This window comes from Ascaphus truei, chromosome 13 (genome assembly GCF_040206685.1).
Source record: "Ascaphus truei isolate aAscTru1 chromosome 13, aAscTru1.hap1, whole genome shotgun sequence".
NCBI lineage: Eukaryota > Metazoa > Chordata > Amphibia > Anura > Ascaphidae > Ascaphus > Ascaphus truei.
This window is the reverse complement of record NC_134495.1, coordinates 3248190-3261992: the sequence shown is the minus strand read 5'-3', so window position 1 is coordinate 3261992 and position 13803 is coordinate 3248190. Positions and strand designations below refer to the sequence as shown.

The 13803-nt window shown below is 47.9% G+C and overlaps 1 protein-coding gene across 3 annotated transcripts in view; it reads right to left on the bottom strand.

Moving 5' to 3' along the window:
• The window catches only part of NOS1 (nitric oxide synthase 1), a 197413-nt gene that overhangs the window by 182374 nt on the left and 1236 nt on the right, over positions 1 to 13803 (bottom strand). The window contains exon 1 of one of the 3 annotated variants that reach the window (XM_075568103.1): positions 5477 to 5769. The exons of 1 other annotated variant lie outside the window; for it this stretch is intronic. The gene's annotated coding sequence lies outside the window, so the exon portion shown is untranslated. Of the gene's footprint in view, positions 1 to 5372; positions 5770 to 13803 lie in introns of those variants that run through there. One more of the 3 variants, XM_075568102.1, reaches the window with a different exon arrangement.

Genomic DNA, 13803 nt, shown 5'->3' with positions numbered 1-13803 from the left:
CACACACACACACACACACAGGACAGAGAGACACAAACACAGGAGACTCTCACACAGACACACACACACAGGACATACACAGGACAGAGAGAGACACGCACAGGACAGAGAGAGACACGCACACAACTTTTAACTACTTACTTTTCAAACGTTTAACCACTTATTCTCCAGCATACATTCGCTCGCAGGCCCCCACCCTAGCTGTGGCCGTGTCTAATATGCGTTCGCCAAATTCTAGGCATTTGTGGAACCAAATAATATTGCAAAATCAATAATTATATGATATATATTATGTTGCGAAATTAGTCAGAGTTCAGCAGAACATCACCAGACTGCGAACGAAACACGTGTGCGCCCGATTCTTAGTCTCAACATCAAGCCAATGTCGCGATTTTAGAGCATTACGCAAAACAAAATTGCAATGTGCATTACCGTAAAGCTTGGCGTTGCTGGCAAAACCAGACTCATCCGCGGCTTTTATTGCAACGCAAAAAGGACAAATTGTGAACGCGGCATTTCACACATCTCTCATGACAAACTGTAAAGCCTAATTGTAAGAGGAGTTGGGATTAAAAGATACTATTTATTATTATAATAATAACGGCAATAGTGTAGCTATGCGCTCTGACTGTAGTATACACTATAGTATATGCCGTGTGCCCGTGGGCTGCTCTTGAAGCCTTCAGTAAGTACGATGTCAATACGAGATATATTAAACATTATATTGAGAAACTGGATGTTGTGAACCAAAGATTTGGGGGATTATGGACAGGTTTAGTACCCAGAATTTGGGGGTGCTTCAGACTGAGAGGTTTAACATCTCTTACATCCAAACGCCCTTGACTAAAACTGGAAAATGTTTTTGAGTTCACCCTAGGCTAATCTTAATGTTCTTGTATGTATCTCCTAAAAAGAAACCATCATACAAGCAGTAGAGACAGAGAACAACTATAACCGTGTAATGCCGGGAGATGCGCCAGAAGGGATGTACAGGCGGTCTTCGCTATCCGTTGTTTCACTTGACAACGGACGGCATATCCGACGCGTCACAGTGCAATCCCATGGGGACATTTTCCGACGCCGGAATGCCTTGTCCGACGCTCACCGCCGCTGATTAACATGGGACTCACTTTACAACACTTTCACCATCCAACGTTACTTTCCAGGACAGATTCCATGGGGGATAACCGAGGGCCGCCTGTAATAGCCAACAAGCTATAGTAGTTTAGACATGGCTAGGCTAATTCAATATGTGTATGGGGAACAGCAGTTTGCTTCACTAAACCAATTCATAAAGATGGGGGTGGGGGGAAGCATCCCAACATATTTGGCATCATCAGTCCTTCCCAAGCCGAACAGTCCTCTCCACCATCATGCATCAAGCCTACCCCTTTCCTAGGCTGTAGAGAGAACATGCTAAAGTAAATTGACTATCAAGTGAATTGACTAATGCAAGTTAGTGTTACCTGTTACCTGTATGGAAAATAAGTAACATGCTCTGCTCTTTGTGGCTCAATATAAGGCCACACACAGTTTGGGATTACAGACGGCCAGTGATGCCTGAAGAGATTGTGATGATACTGTATAATTTGAGGGTAACCCCAATATATCCACCATCTGTATGTGCTATGGCGGGACCCTCCCCCCTTAGTGGCCCACAATGGGACACTCCAGATAAAACTTCAATATATATTAATGCTTTATGGCCCGTGGGCAACATTAACCTCACGCTTCTCTCTTAGAGAAACCACTCTCTACTCAACATATATTATATAAAATAGAGCAACAGTTAGCACTCCGGTAGTGGGGTAAATGTAGGTGCTTGTCCCATAGAAATATGATAGCAAACGAATTTCAAGAAAAAAAAAATTTCCCTGAGGAAGGTCCCTCTCTGAGGACCGAACATTGGGTTTGTTTGTGTGCTTTTTTTTAAAATATCTGAATATATCAAGTTTTGGATTATCAAAGAGTGGTGTCTTTTTTCCCCTCTGGAAATTCGTTTGAGATATATATATATATAAGTAATAGATAGAGCCAGTCAGCACACTAATACAAAGCATAGGCAGATGCTAGTTACCAGTCCGTGAACTAATAAAGGAGACAGCATACAGTAAGGGGTAGTCCAAAAAAAGATGTTTTTTGCCAATTACTGTACTGTATGTGTTGTGGGGTTTGTTGGGGGTAGAGGAGGTGAGTAGTAGGGTTGTTGTGTTTATTTTTGTTTCTTGGGGGTGCAGGGATTGGGTGACAGGGTAGTAGCCCCAAGGATGGGTGTTTAGGCCTTCCGGGGGGGGGGGGGGGGGGGTTGGTGAAGAGTGGTTAACCCCTTCATTACATAGCAGTTTCCACCACTATGGTAGTGAAGAGGTTAACTCCTCCTGCAACCTTCCAACCAGGCCTAATCACCCACCTTGGTCTACTACCCCCTCTGCCCCAAGAAACAGGCTATTGAAGTTTAACCCCTTCATTGCCTTAGCGGCTATCCACCAAGGTAATCAAGCTGTTTTAATATTAATTTGAATACTAGTGTAGATGAGCAGGGGATCTCCGGAGAAGAACCGTGTTGATTTCAGGTACAGGGACCCCCTGCTTCCCGAGATACAGGCCCCGTCATGGGGCGCTGGTATCTCCTATGCATTTTATTCCCACGGTCATGTGACGCGAGACATTTAAATGGATAGGTGATACCAGCGCCCCATAATGGGGCCTGTATCTCGGGAAGCAGGGGGTCCCTGTACCTGAAATCAACACGGTTCTTCTCCGGAGACCCCCTGCTCATCTACACTAGTATTGAAATATATATAATTTTTTTACGATCGCTGGCGAGATATGCGCCTGCCAGATCGCTGCAGGTCGCCCTTTAGAAAGAGGCGATCATCACTTCGCCGGCTACTCGCCCGTTTTGGGAATTTTGCCATCACAGGTAATCGAGGTTTTCTGATACCGTGATAGCAACGCTCAAAAAAACAGGCGGCGTAACCAGCCCGGTGATTTTTTTAATGAAGCCTTATAGAATAGGCGCCATAGAGTTTCCAAGGGTTTAAATAGCCAGGTTTTCTTTGTTTTGGTCCTCGTTGCAATAGTGGTTCCTCGCTCTCTCCGAGAGAACAACCAGGCATTGTGCAGACGGTGTAAAATATGTACATTGCAAGGAACAGGAATCTTCGGGCAATCGCTCTCACATTTCTCAAGATAATCACACACACATATACTGCACAATCACACACACATATACTGCACAATGACACACACATATACTGCACAATGACACACACATATACTGCACAATGACAAAAGTGGGATTATCTTGAGAAATGTGAGAGCGATTGCCCCAAGATTCCTTATCCTTGCAATGTACATATTTTACACCGTCTGCACAATGCCTGGTTGTTCTCTCGGAGAGAGCGAGGAACCACCAGTGCAATGAGGACCAAAACAAAGAAAACCTGGCTATTTGAACCCTTGGAAAGTCTGTGTGTGAGTTTGTGGAGTTAATGCAAAATGTAAGATCTATACTGCACTCCAAAAAATATATAAATATATGCCGGTGCTCCTGGGTCAGGGAATACCTGTCAATAATACAGAACCGAAGTATTGCAGAGTGCCATTCACTCTTGAAAAATGCCGCTGTGGCGGCCGAAACGTCGATATTTTACTGAATAAATTGGTTTAAAAATCCGCTGTGCCTATATATATATATATAATGTAATTTTTTATATAGACACTATAGATTTATTTCTCACTGTTTGCGCTCCAACAAACATACATCAGCTCTCGCTGATTTTCTGTGAGTCTCACAGATCTTTATCACCAGTTGTCTCATAGACTTAACATGCCTTTGTGTGGCCCAGAACCCCCACATCTCATTGATTTAGTCTTTTGGTGGTTACCTCTGCTACTTTACCAGACTTTGCATTGAAGGAGGAAATGCTTTGGGGTACTGCTGCCCGTCCTACGTAGGCCATTCTTCATGAAAAAATTAAGGAAATAAATTCTCACTTCAAAATATTCACCATTGTTTCTGTTACTTATCTTAGTCTTATTTAGAAATGATATAAAAAAAAACATTCAATTACAAACCGAATACCTGTTTCCCTATTTAATGAATGAGCTGCCTTTTTATTTCTGACACAAAACCTAACACCACAGAGTGTTCAAAACTCAGACTTCCAACATGTTAAAAAGAGAGTGAGAATCATTGTACAAACACTAAAAAAATTTTTTTTTAAAGAAGCCAAACACAAGACATGATTGGCAATAATCAGAATATTCAGATCAAGAAAGGTCTTTAATTGCTTAACCAGCTCTACAACGAGGTGATGAGCAATGCTTGGGGTTTGGGGTCTCACTCACAAAGCAGAGGTATCTTTAAGCAGTTTTGTGCAGGTCCTGTACAGTAAAAACAGCATTGGGGGTTTCTGGCGTACTTCTATAATCCATGTGCAAAGAGAAAATACAAGCATCAAATACTCTTAGTAACCAGGGTTTCCATGTGTCCCTTTTACAAGGTACCTGTCCTTGTAAGGGGTCAAGTGGTTGCTTTAACAAGCAACAAAAACAAGGCTCTGCCAAATGCAAGCCAATAGAATACATTGCATGCAATAGAGACAAGTGCATGGTATAGAGCCATAGCCCCATGCAGCTGTGACATTGCTGTGACATCGCTGTGACATCGCTGTGACATCAGGGTTGCAACCTGACTCAGGAGCTGAAAGGTGTGGCCATGAAGAGGCAGATGAACCGATGACAATGATTTGTGCGCTCATGTTCAGTTGCCCCATCCTCTATCCTATCAGTTTAACTGCTTTCACTGCTGCTCTCCCAGATTAGCTCCTTATTATACTTTCCACCACCTATCCAAATTTTACAGGATATGGAAAACAAATCTGCATTTTTTTTTTTAAATTAAAAATGCTGCACCTGCATAACTATAAAGGGACCCCTGGAAAATGAGCTTCATGTGTGTATACATATATTTACATTCACAATTTGTGAAATCCCTTTAAAGTAAATAAATTACACTAGATTAAGAAATAATTTCAGTTCAGTTATTTATCTTTAGTATAGTATAGACATTTGTGTGTGTGTGTGTGTGTGTGTGTGTGTGTGTGTATAGCGCCTACAGCTGTACTTGGCACTTTACAAGCGAGACAATACAGTACAGGGAATTACAGTACAATAAGTACTGTAAATAAGATCAGACAATAGGAAAGGAAGTCCCTGCCCCGGAGAGCTTACAATCTAAGTGGTGTGTTGGGAAACTTGCAGAGACAGCAGGTGAGAAATACATATGGATATATTGTACTCCTCTGATGCCTGGATGGAAGAGATCCTAGCATCTAAAACACAATGACATGCATTAAGATACTTACATCATTTTTAATAGATGCACCCAAGAAATCCTGGATCTTTTTAGGCTGATTTGTCGGATCCCACCTACAAAGCAGCCCGAGCAAAGAATCAGTACAAATCTTACTTTTGTGATTCTTTTGAGGCATTCACTCTGTCCGTCTCTCTCTGTCTTCTTTGCCTTCAGTTTCCATGTAACCCCACTCCTAGCAGGGCCTTTTCCATCTGGAGTTCCTAAGTGCCAATTACTCGCAGGGAGTCCGCTGGCGGGTACTGGTTGTGTTACTGGGACTGTTCTCGGATTAACATTCCTGCTTGTGCATGGCTAGCACCCATACAATCCCCTCCCTCGCACGGGAAAAAAGGAGACATCAGCTAAGATGAACGGATTTGCAAATCCCCCTCGGGAGACTCAGAAAGCATTTCCTAGCACTCACTGTAACCCCTTCATTGCTGGGGGGATCCTTTAACCAGCTTCACTGACACATGCACAGAATATACACCAACACTTCTGAGCGTGACGTGGACACAATGTTAATATTTCACACTGTATGTGGCTTTAAAGCAGCAGATCATTTGTGCATACCCTCAGAAAAATGCCCATGCTGCAGTGTATAGTGATAATGAATCACCCACAAGGGGTGCTATGTATCAAGCTCCAAAAACGACTTCCTTGTCATTAAATTGACACCCGGGGCTATTTGAACATGCACCTCTTAACGTCAATGTAATGCGCCCCTTTCCCCCAATGTGAGCCTTGCAGGACGGTTATACGGAGCACTAAGTGGGATTAGGGAAGAGACATGCAGGGAACACAATGCAGGGATACCAGGTTCTCCGGCCAGCATCATTCGTGCTCTGATCAGTGTCCACCTCTTACAAGTTGGCATTGAATATATGAAAGTTGCTTAGAAAAAGTCTTGCATGGAATGTAGATTCGTTGTACTGTATGTCGTGACACCTCCTAGGGGACCTCCTAGGGGAACAACATTCGGATTCTTCATAGATTCATTTATGCTCTACAGAGCTTTCCCAACATCATACAGTAAGTCTCTCCGAAAAGTGAGCATTGGAAGAAGAAACCTATGAAGTTCTGTACATTATATTTCATGAAAAACAAAGAGCACACCCTGCGCTCCTACCAATTGGGCTAAAATATACCAGTGACCTGTTTATATTTAGAACCTGTCTGTGTGACAATGGGGTCATTTGGTTGCATCTTTTGATCAAAACATGATTCAAGCCGCCAACCTCGTCAAGGTAACCTCAGTTTAGCGGGTACCTGCACTGAATATATGCAATTTCTTAATGTCCCGTGGACTAAACTTTGTGAGGTACTGTATGTAAAAATGCCCGGAAGGGGTTAAATAAAAAAGCATTTGGTGCTGTTAAAAGTTGGCCAAAGCCAGTATCAGAATTCCCTTATTATAAAGGTGAACTGTGAGTGCACAAACCCAAGTGTGACATATTAATACTTATACCTATCTCTTATGTCTGTCTATAACAAGGACTTGTAGAATCACTGTTTGAGAGAAACTGACTCTAAATCCAGCAGTGAGCTGGTTTATTGCACACAGGCAATGAGCCAGACTCCACATGGCTGATTAGGACTCTGAGAAAAGCCTGATGTGAGCAACAAGAGAGAGATTTCCTTAGCTCACATTTGGGCTGACATAAGGAGAAGGGGGACTGCAGAGATTTCCTCAGCACACAAGGTGCTGCAATGAGGAGAGAGTCTTGATGCACACAGGACTGTATGCAAGACAAGGGGACAAGACCTCTATACAGTACCTGGACACAGAGAGTGCCAAAGCACACAAGGATGCTGACCTAGGAGAGCAGAGAGGCCTTCCCCTACAGCCACAGAAACAGATAAGAGACTTTCTTGTTGGACGTGTGTGTGTGTGTGTGTGTGTGTGTGTGTGTGTGTGTGTGTGTGTGTGTGTGTGTGTGTGTGTGTGTGTGTGTGTGTGTGTGTGTGTGTGTGTGTGTGTGTGTGTGTGTGTGTATATTACATAGTTACATAGTAGATGAGGTTGAAAAAAGAAATACGTCCATCAAGTTCAACATATGCTAAATTTAAACGACAGATACTTTATCCTATATCTATACTTACTTATTGATCCAGAGGAAGGCAAACAAAAACCCCAGTGACATATCATCCAATGATATCTCATAAGGGGAAAAATAAATTCCTTCCCGACTCCAATAATTGGCAATCGGATTAATCCCTGGATCAACATCCTTCCCATGTATACTAATTTGGTATATCCCTGTATACCTTTCCTTTCTATAAAGATGTCCAACCTTTTTTTGAACAAATCTATTGTATCTGCCATCACAGTCTCCATGGGTAATGAATTCCACATTGTAACTGCCCTTACTGTAAAGAACCCTTTCCTTTGTTGCTGGTGAAATCTCCTTTCCTCCAACCTAAAGGGGTGCCCCCGAGTCCTTTGTACTGTCCGTGGGAGGAATAGTTCTTTTGAAAGCTCCTTATATTGTCCCCAAATATATTTGTATATAGTTATTATATCCTCTCTTAGACTCCTCTTTTCGAATGTAAATAAATCTAATTTAGCTAGCCTCTCCTCATAAATTAGATTGTCCATCCCCTTTATTAATTTGGTGGCTCTTCTCTGCACTCTCTCTAGTTCCATAATGTCTTTTCTTAGGATTGGTGCCCAAAATGTTACTCCATATTCAAGGTGTGGTCTTACTAATGCTTTGTAAAGGGGCATAATTATGTTTACTTCCCTTCCATCCATTGCCCGTTTAATGCAAGATAAGATCATGTTTGCCTTTGCAGCTACTGCATGACTTTGGGCACTATTGCTAAGCCTGCTGTCTACAAGCACTCCTAAATCCTTCTCCATCAAGGATTCCCCCAATTTATCCCCATTTAATTTGTAAGTTGCCTGTTTATTCTTGAATCCCAAATGCATAACCTTACATTTATCTGTATTAAACCTCATCTGCCATTTACCTGCCCACATTTCCAGTCTCTCCAAGTCCTTCTGAAGAGAAATTACATCCTGCTCTGATATATATATTTGTTTGGGGTGATAATCAGCCTAGCTACCCACCCAGTTAGATAGAGCATATACAATACTGTCTAGTTATTCTCCAAAGTGGAGCAGGTTTTTCTTTTATGTTTTGTGTTTACATTGTTAAAGGAACAGGCAATAAAGCCTTATATTAATTTCACCCTAATCGGTCTCCAGTAAATGTTCCTCTGCACACATCTCTCACACTGTCAGCCTTAGACACTCACCTGCTCTGCAGTGGAGGGGGATGTGTGACTGACAATGAGGTGTAGGAAGAAAGTAGCGGTGCACAACCTAAAAAATGGATGGAGGCTGGATCACATGCAAAAATGTATTCCCTACCTTGGCAGTACAATAAAAACATCTTATGTGACAGTAACTAACAATGTTGCACTAAGAGTGTGTTCTTCTTATATTGGGGACAAACGCGCTGTGTCCACCTGAGCTGACCATCCATCGGGTTAAACCATTGCTGTTGATTCACTGGGAAAATGTGAGTCCCCATTTCTGTTTTTACCAAAGATGTCTCCTATTTTAGAAAATACTACACTATATATTGTTTATATTTTTTTCATATACGGTGGTATCTGCGCTCCCCAAAACCTATCTTTGAAGATCCATCTAAAGAGAATTGGACCGTCTCTACAAAAGGGTTAAGCTACGATTTTATACCACTTAATAACCTTAACAAACACATTTGCACGGATATATATATTTTTATTGAGCACTATACAGTATATATATATATTTTTATTGAGCACTATACAGTATATATATATATTTTTATTGAGCACTATACAGTATATATATATATATATATATATATATATATATATATATATATATTTGTATTGGTTAATACAGTATAATTGCACTTGATTTTCTCTCAGAAAGGAGCACCTAAAATCACACCTTTTTTTCTTTGTATCAATATATAAAAGGCCTCATAACTTTATGGCCATAACCCTTATACCCACGTGAGTCCTATCAATAGGTTCAGGCGAGTTTGCGGAATGGAATAATACTCATTTTGACGGGCGTGCTCCTAAATTTGAGTGATAAATGGATATCTGCCCCCTTGCCACCTCCTAAACCTCGTGTTTGGCCCTATTGCACCCATCTCCTTGCAACAAGTATAAATATCTAAACCAGTGTTTCCCAATCGGGGTTCCGCGGCACCCTGGGATTCTGTGAGGATCAGAAGGGTTCCGCGGGATCTCCCCGTTCTCCCAGAGCAGGGAGAGAGCGGGAAGTTTCCTCTATCCTGATTGGCTGCATTACCCAGCAGCAGACAATCAGGAGGCGGGGTCATGAGTCTGCAGGGTGTGGCCAAGCAGAGGAGGAGGAAGCAGCATGGGCAATAGAGGGGGGGGGGGGGTTCTGTGACTGCTGTGTTGGTGTGTGTGTTTTCTGTGACTCCCTCCTCAGATTCATGTGACTCTCTGCCCCCTCAGATTCCTGTGACTCCCTGCCCCCTCAGATTCCTGTGACTCCCTGCCCCCTCAGGCTCCTGTGACTCCCTGCCCCCTCAGACTCCTGTGACTCCCTGCCCCCTCAGATTCCTGTGACTCCCTGCCCCCTCAGGCTCCTGTGACTCCCTGCCCCCTCAGATTCCTGTGACTCCCTGCCCCCTCAGGCTCCTGTGACTCCCTGCCCCCTCAGGCTCCTGTGACTCCCTGCCCCCTCAGATTCCTGTGACTCCCTGCCCCCTCAGGCTCCTGTGACTCCCTGCCCCCTCAGATTCCTGTGACTCCCTGCCCCCTCAGATTCCTGTGACTCCCTGCCCCCTCAGGCTCCTGTGACTCCCTGCCCCCTCAGATTCCTGTGACTCCCTGCACCCTCAGACTCCTGTGACTCCCTGCCCCCTCAGATTCCTGTGACTCCCTGCCCCCTCAGGCTCCTGTGACTACCTGCCCCCTCAGATTCCTGTGACTCCCTGCCCCCTCAGACTCCTGTGACTCCCTGCCCTCTCAGACTCCTGTGACTCCCTGCCCCCTCAGATTCCTGTGACTCCCTGCCCCCTCAGATTTATGTGACTCCCTGCCCCCTCAGACTCCTGTGACTCCCTGCCCCCTCAGACTCCTGTGACTCCCTGCCCCCTCAGATTCCTGTGACTCCCTGCCCCATCAGACTCCTGTGACTCCCTGCCCCATCAGACTCCTGTGACTCCCTGCCCCCTCAGATTCCTGTGACTCCCTGCCCCCTCAGACTCCTGTGACTCCCTGCCCCCTCAGACTCCTGTGACTCCCTGCCCCCTCAGACTCCTGTGACTCCCTGCCCCTTCCGATTCATGTGACTCCCTGCCTCTGACTCCTGTGACTCCCTGCCCCCTCAGACTCCCGTGACTCCCTGCCCCCTCAGACTCCCGTGACTCCCTTCCTCCTCAGATTCCTGTGACTCCCTGCCCCCTCTGACTCCTGTGACTCCCTGCCCCCTCAGACTCCTGTGACTCCCTGCCCCCTCAGACTCCTGTGACTCCCTGCCCCCTCAGATTCCTGTGACTCCCTGCCCCCTCAGATTCCTGTGACTCCCTGCCCTCTCAGGCTCCTGTGACTCCCTGCCCCCTCAGACTCCTGTGACTCCCTGCCCCCTCAGATTCCTGTGACTCCCTGCCCCTTCCGATTCATGTGACTCCCTGCCCCCTCAGATTCCTGTGACTCCCTGCCCCCTCAGGCTCCTGTGACTCCCTGCCCCCTCAGGCTCCTGTGACTCCCTGCCCCCTCAGATTCCTGTGACTCCCTGCCCCCTCAGGCTCCTGTGACTCCCTGCCCCCTCAGATTCCTGTGACTCCCTGCCCCCTCAGGCTCCTGTGACTCCCTGCCCCCTCAGATTCCTGTGACTCCCTGCCCCCTCAGACTCCTGTGACTCCCTGCCCCCTCAGATTCCTGTGACTCCCTGCCCCCTCAGATTCCTGTGACTCCCTGCCCCCTCAGACTCCTGTGACTCCCTGCCCTCTCAGACTCCTATGACTCCCTGCCCCCTCAGATTCCTGTGACTCCCTGCCCCCTCAGATTTATGTGACTCCCTGCCCCCTCAGATTTATGTGACTCCCTGCCCCCTCAGACTCCTGTGACTCCCTGCCCCCTCAGACTCCTGTGACTCCCTGCCCCCTCAGATTCCTGTGACTCCCTGCCCCATCAGACTCCTGTGACTCCCTGCCCCCTCAGATTCCTGTGACTCCCTGCCCCCTCAGGCTCCTGTGACTCCCTGCCCCCTCAGATTCCTGTGACTCCCTGCCCCCTCAGATTTATGTGACTCCCTGCCCCCTCAGATTTATGTGACTCCCTGCCCCCTCAGACTCCTGTGACTCCCTGCCCCCTCAGGCTCCTGTGACTCCCTGCCCCCTCAGATTCCTGTGACTCCCTGCCCCCTCAGATTTATGTGACTCCCTGCCCCCTCAGATTTATGTGACTCCCTGCCCCCTCAGACTCCTGTGACTCCCTGCCCCCTCAGACTCCTGTGACTCCCTGCCCCCTCAGATTGCTGTGACTCCCTGCCCCATCAGACTCCTGTGACTCCCTGCCCCCTCAGATTCCTGTGACTCCCTGCCCCCTCAGATTCCTGTGACTCCCTGCCCCCTCAGATTTATGTGACTCCCTGCCCCCTCAGATTTATGTGACTCCTGTGACTCCCTGCCCCCTCAGATTCCTGTGACTCCCTGCCCCCTCAGATTCCTGTGACTCCCTGCCCCCTCAGATTTATGTGACTCCCTGCCCCCTCAGATTTATGTGACTCCCTGCCCCCTCAGATTCCTGTGACTCCCTGCCCCCTCAGGCTCCTGTGACTCCCTGCCCCCTCAGATTCCTGTGACTCCCTGCCCCCTCAGATTTATGTGACTCCCTGCCCCCTCAGATTTATGTGACTCCCTGCCCCCTCAGACTCCTGTGACTCCCTGCCCCCTCAGACTCCTGTGACTCCCTGCCCCCTCAGATTCCTGTGACTCCCTGCCCCATCAGACTCCTGTGACTCCCTGCCCCCTCAGATTCCTGTGACTCCCTGCCCCCTCAGGCTCCTGTGACTCCCTGCCCCCTCAGATTCCTGTGACTCCCTGCCCCCTCAGACTCCTGTGACTCCCTGCCCCCTCAGATTCCTGTGACTCCCTGCCCCCTCAGATTCCTGTGACTCCCTGCCCCCTCAGACTCCTGTGACTCCCTGCCCTCTCAGACTCCTATGACTCCCTGCCCCCTCAGATTCCTGTGACTCCCTGCCCCCTCAGATTTATGTGACTCCCTGCCCCCTCAGATTTATGTGACTCCCTGCCCCCTCAGACTCCTGTGACTCCCTGCCCCCTCAGACTCCTGTGACTCCCTGCCCCCTCAGATTCCTGTGACTCCCTGCCCCATCAGACTCCTGTGACTCCCTGCCCCATCAGACTCCTGTGACTCCCTGCCCCCTCAGATTCCTGTGACTCCCTGCCCCCTCAGACTCCTGTGACTCCCTGCCCCCTCAGACTCCTGTGACTCCCTGCCCCCTCAGACTCCTGTGACTCCCTGCCCCTTCCGATTCATGTGACTCCCTGCCTCTGACTCCTGTGACTCCCTGCCCCCTCAGACTCCCGTGACTCCCTGCCCCCTCAGACTCCCGTGACTCCCTTCCTCCTCAGATTCCTGTGACTCCCTGCCCCCTCTGACTCCTGTGACTCCCTGCCCCCTCAGACTCCTGTGACTCCCTGCCCCCTCAGATTCCTGTGACTCCCTGCCCCCTCAGATTCCTGTGACTCCCTGCCCCCTCAGATTCCTGTGACTCCCTGCCCCCTCAGGCTCCTGTGACTCCCTGCCCCCTCAGACTCCTGTGACTCCCTGCCCCCTCAGATTCCTGTGACTCCCTGCCCCTTCCGATTCATGTGACTCCCTGCCTCCTCTGACTCCTGTGACTCCCTGCCCCCTCAGACTCCCGTGACTCCCTGCCCCCTCAGACTCCTGTGACTCCCTGCCCCCTCAGATTCCTGTGACTCCCTGCCCCCTCAGATTCCTGTGACTCCCTGCCCCCTCAGACTCCTGTGACACCCTGCCCTTTCTGATTCATTTGACTCCCTGCCCCCTCAGATTCCTGTGACTCTCTGCCCCCTCTGACTCCTGTGACTCCCTGCCCCCTCAGACTTCTGTGACTCCCTGCCCCCTCAGATTCCTGTGACTCCCTGCCCCCTCTGACTCCTGTGACTCCCTGCCCCCTCTGACTCCTGTGACTCCCTGCCCTCTCAGATTCCTGTGACTCCCTGCCCCCTCTGACTCCTGTGACTCCCTGCCCCCTCTGACTCCTGTGACTCCCTGTCCCCTCAGATTCCTGTGACTCCCTGCCCTCTCAGACTCCTGTGACTCCCTGCCCCTTCCGATTCATGTGACTCCCTGCCCCCTCAGACTCCTGTGACTCCCTGCCCCTTCAGATTCCTGTGACTCAATGCCTCCTC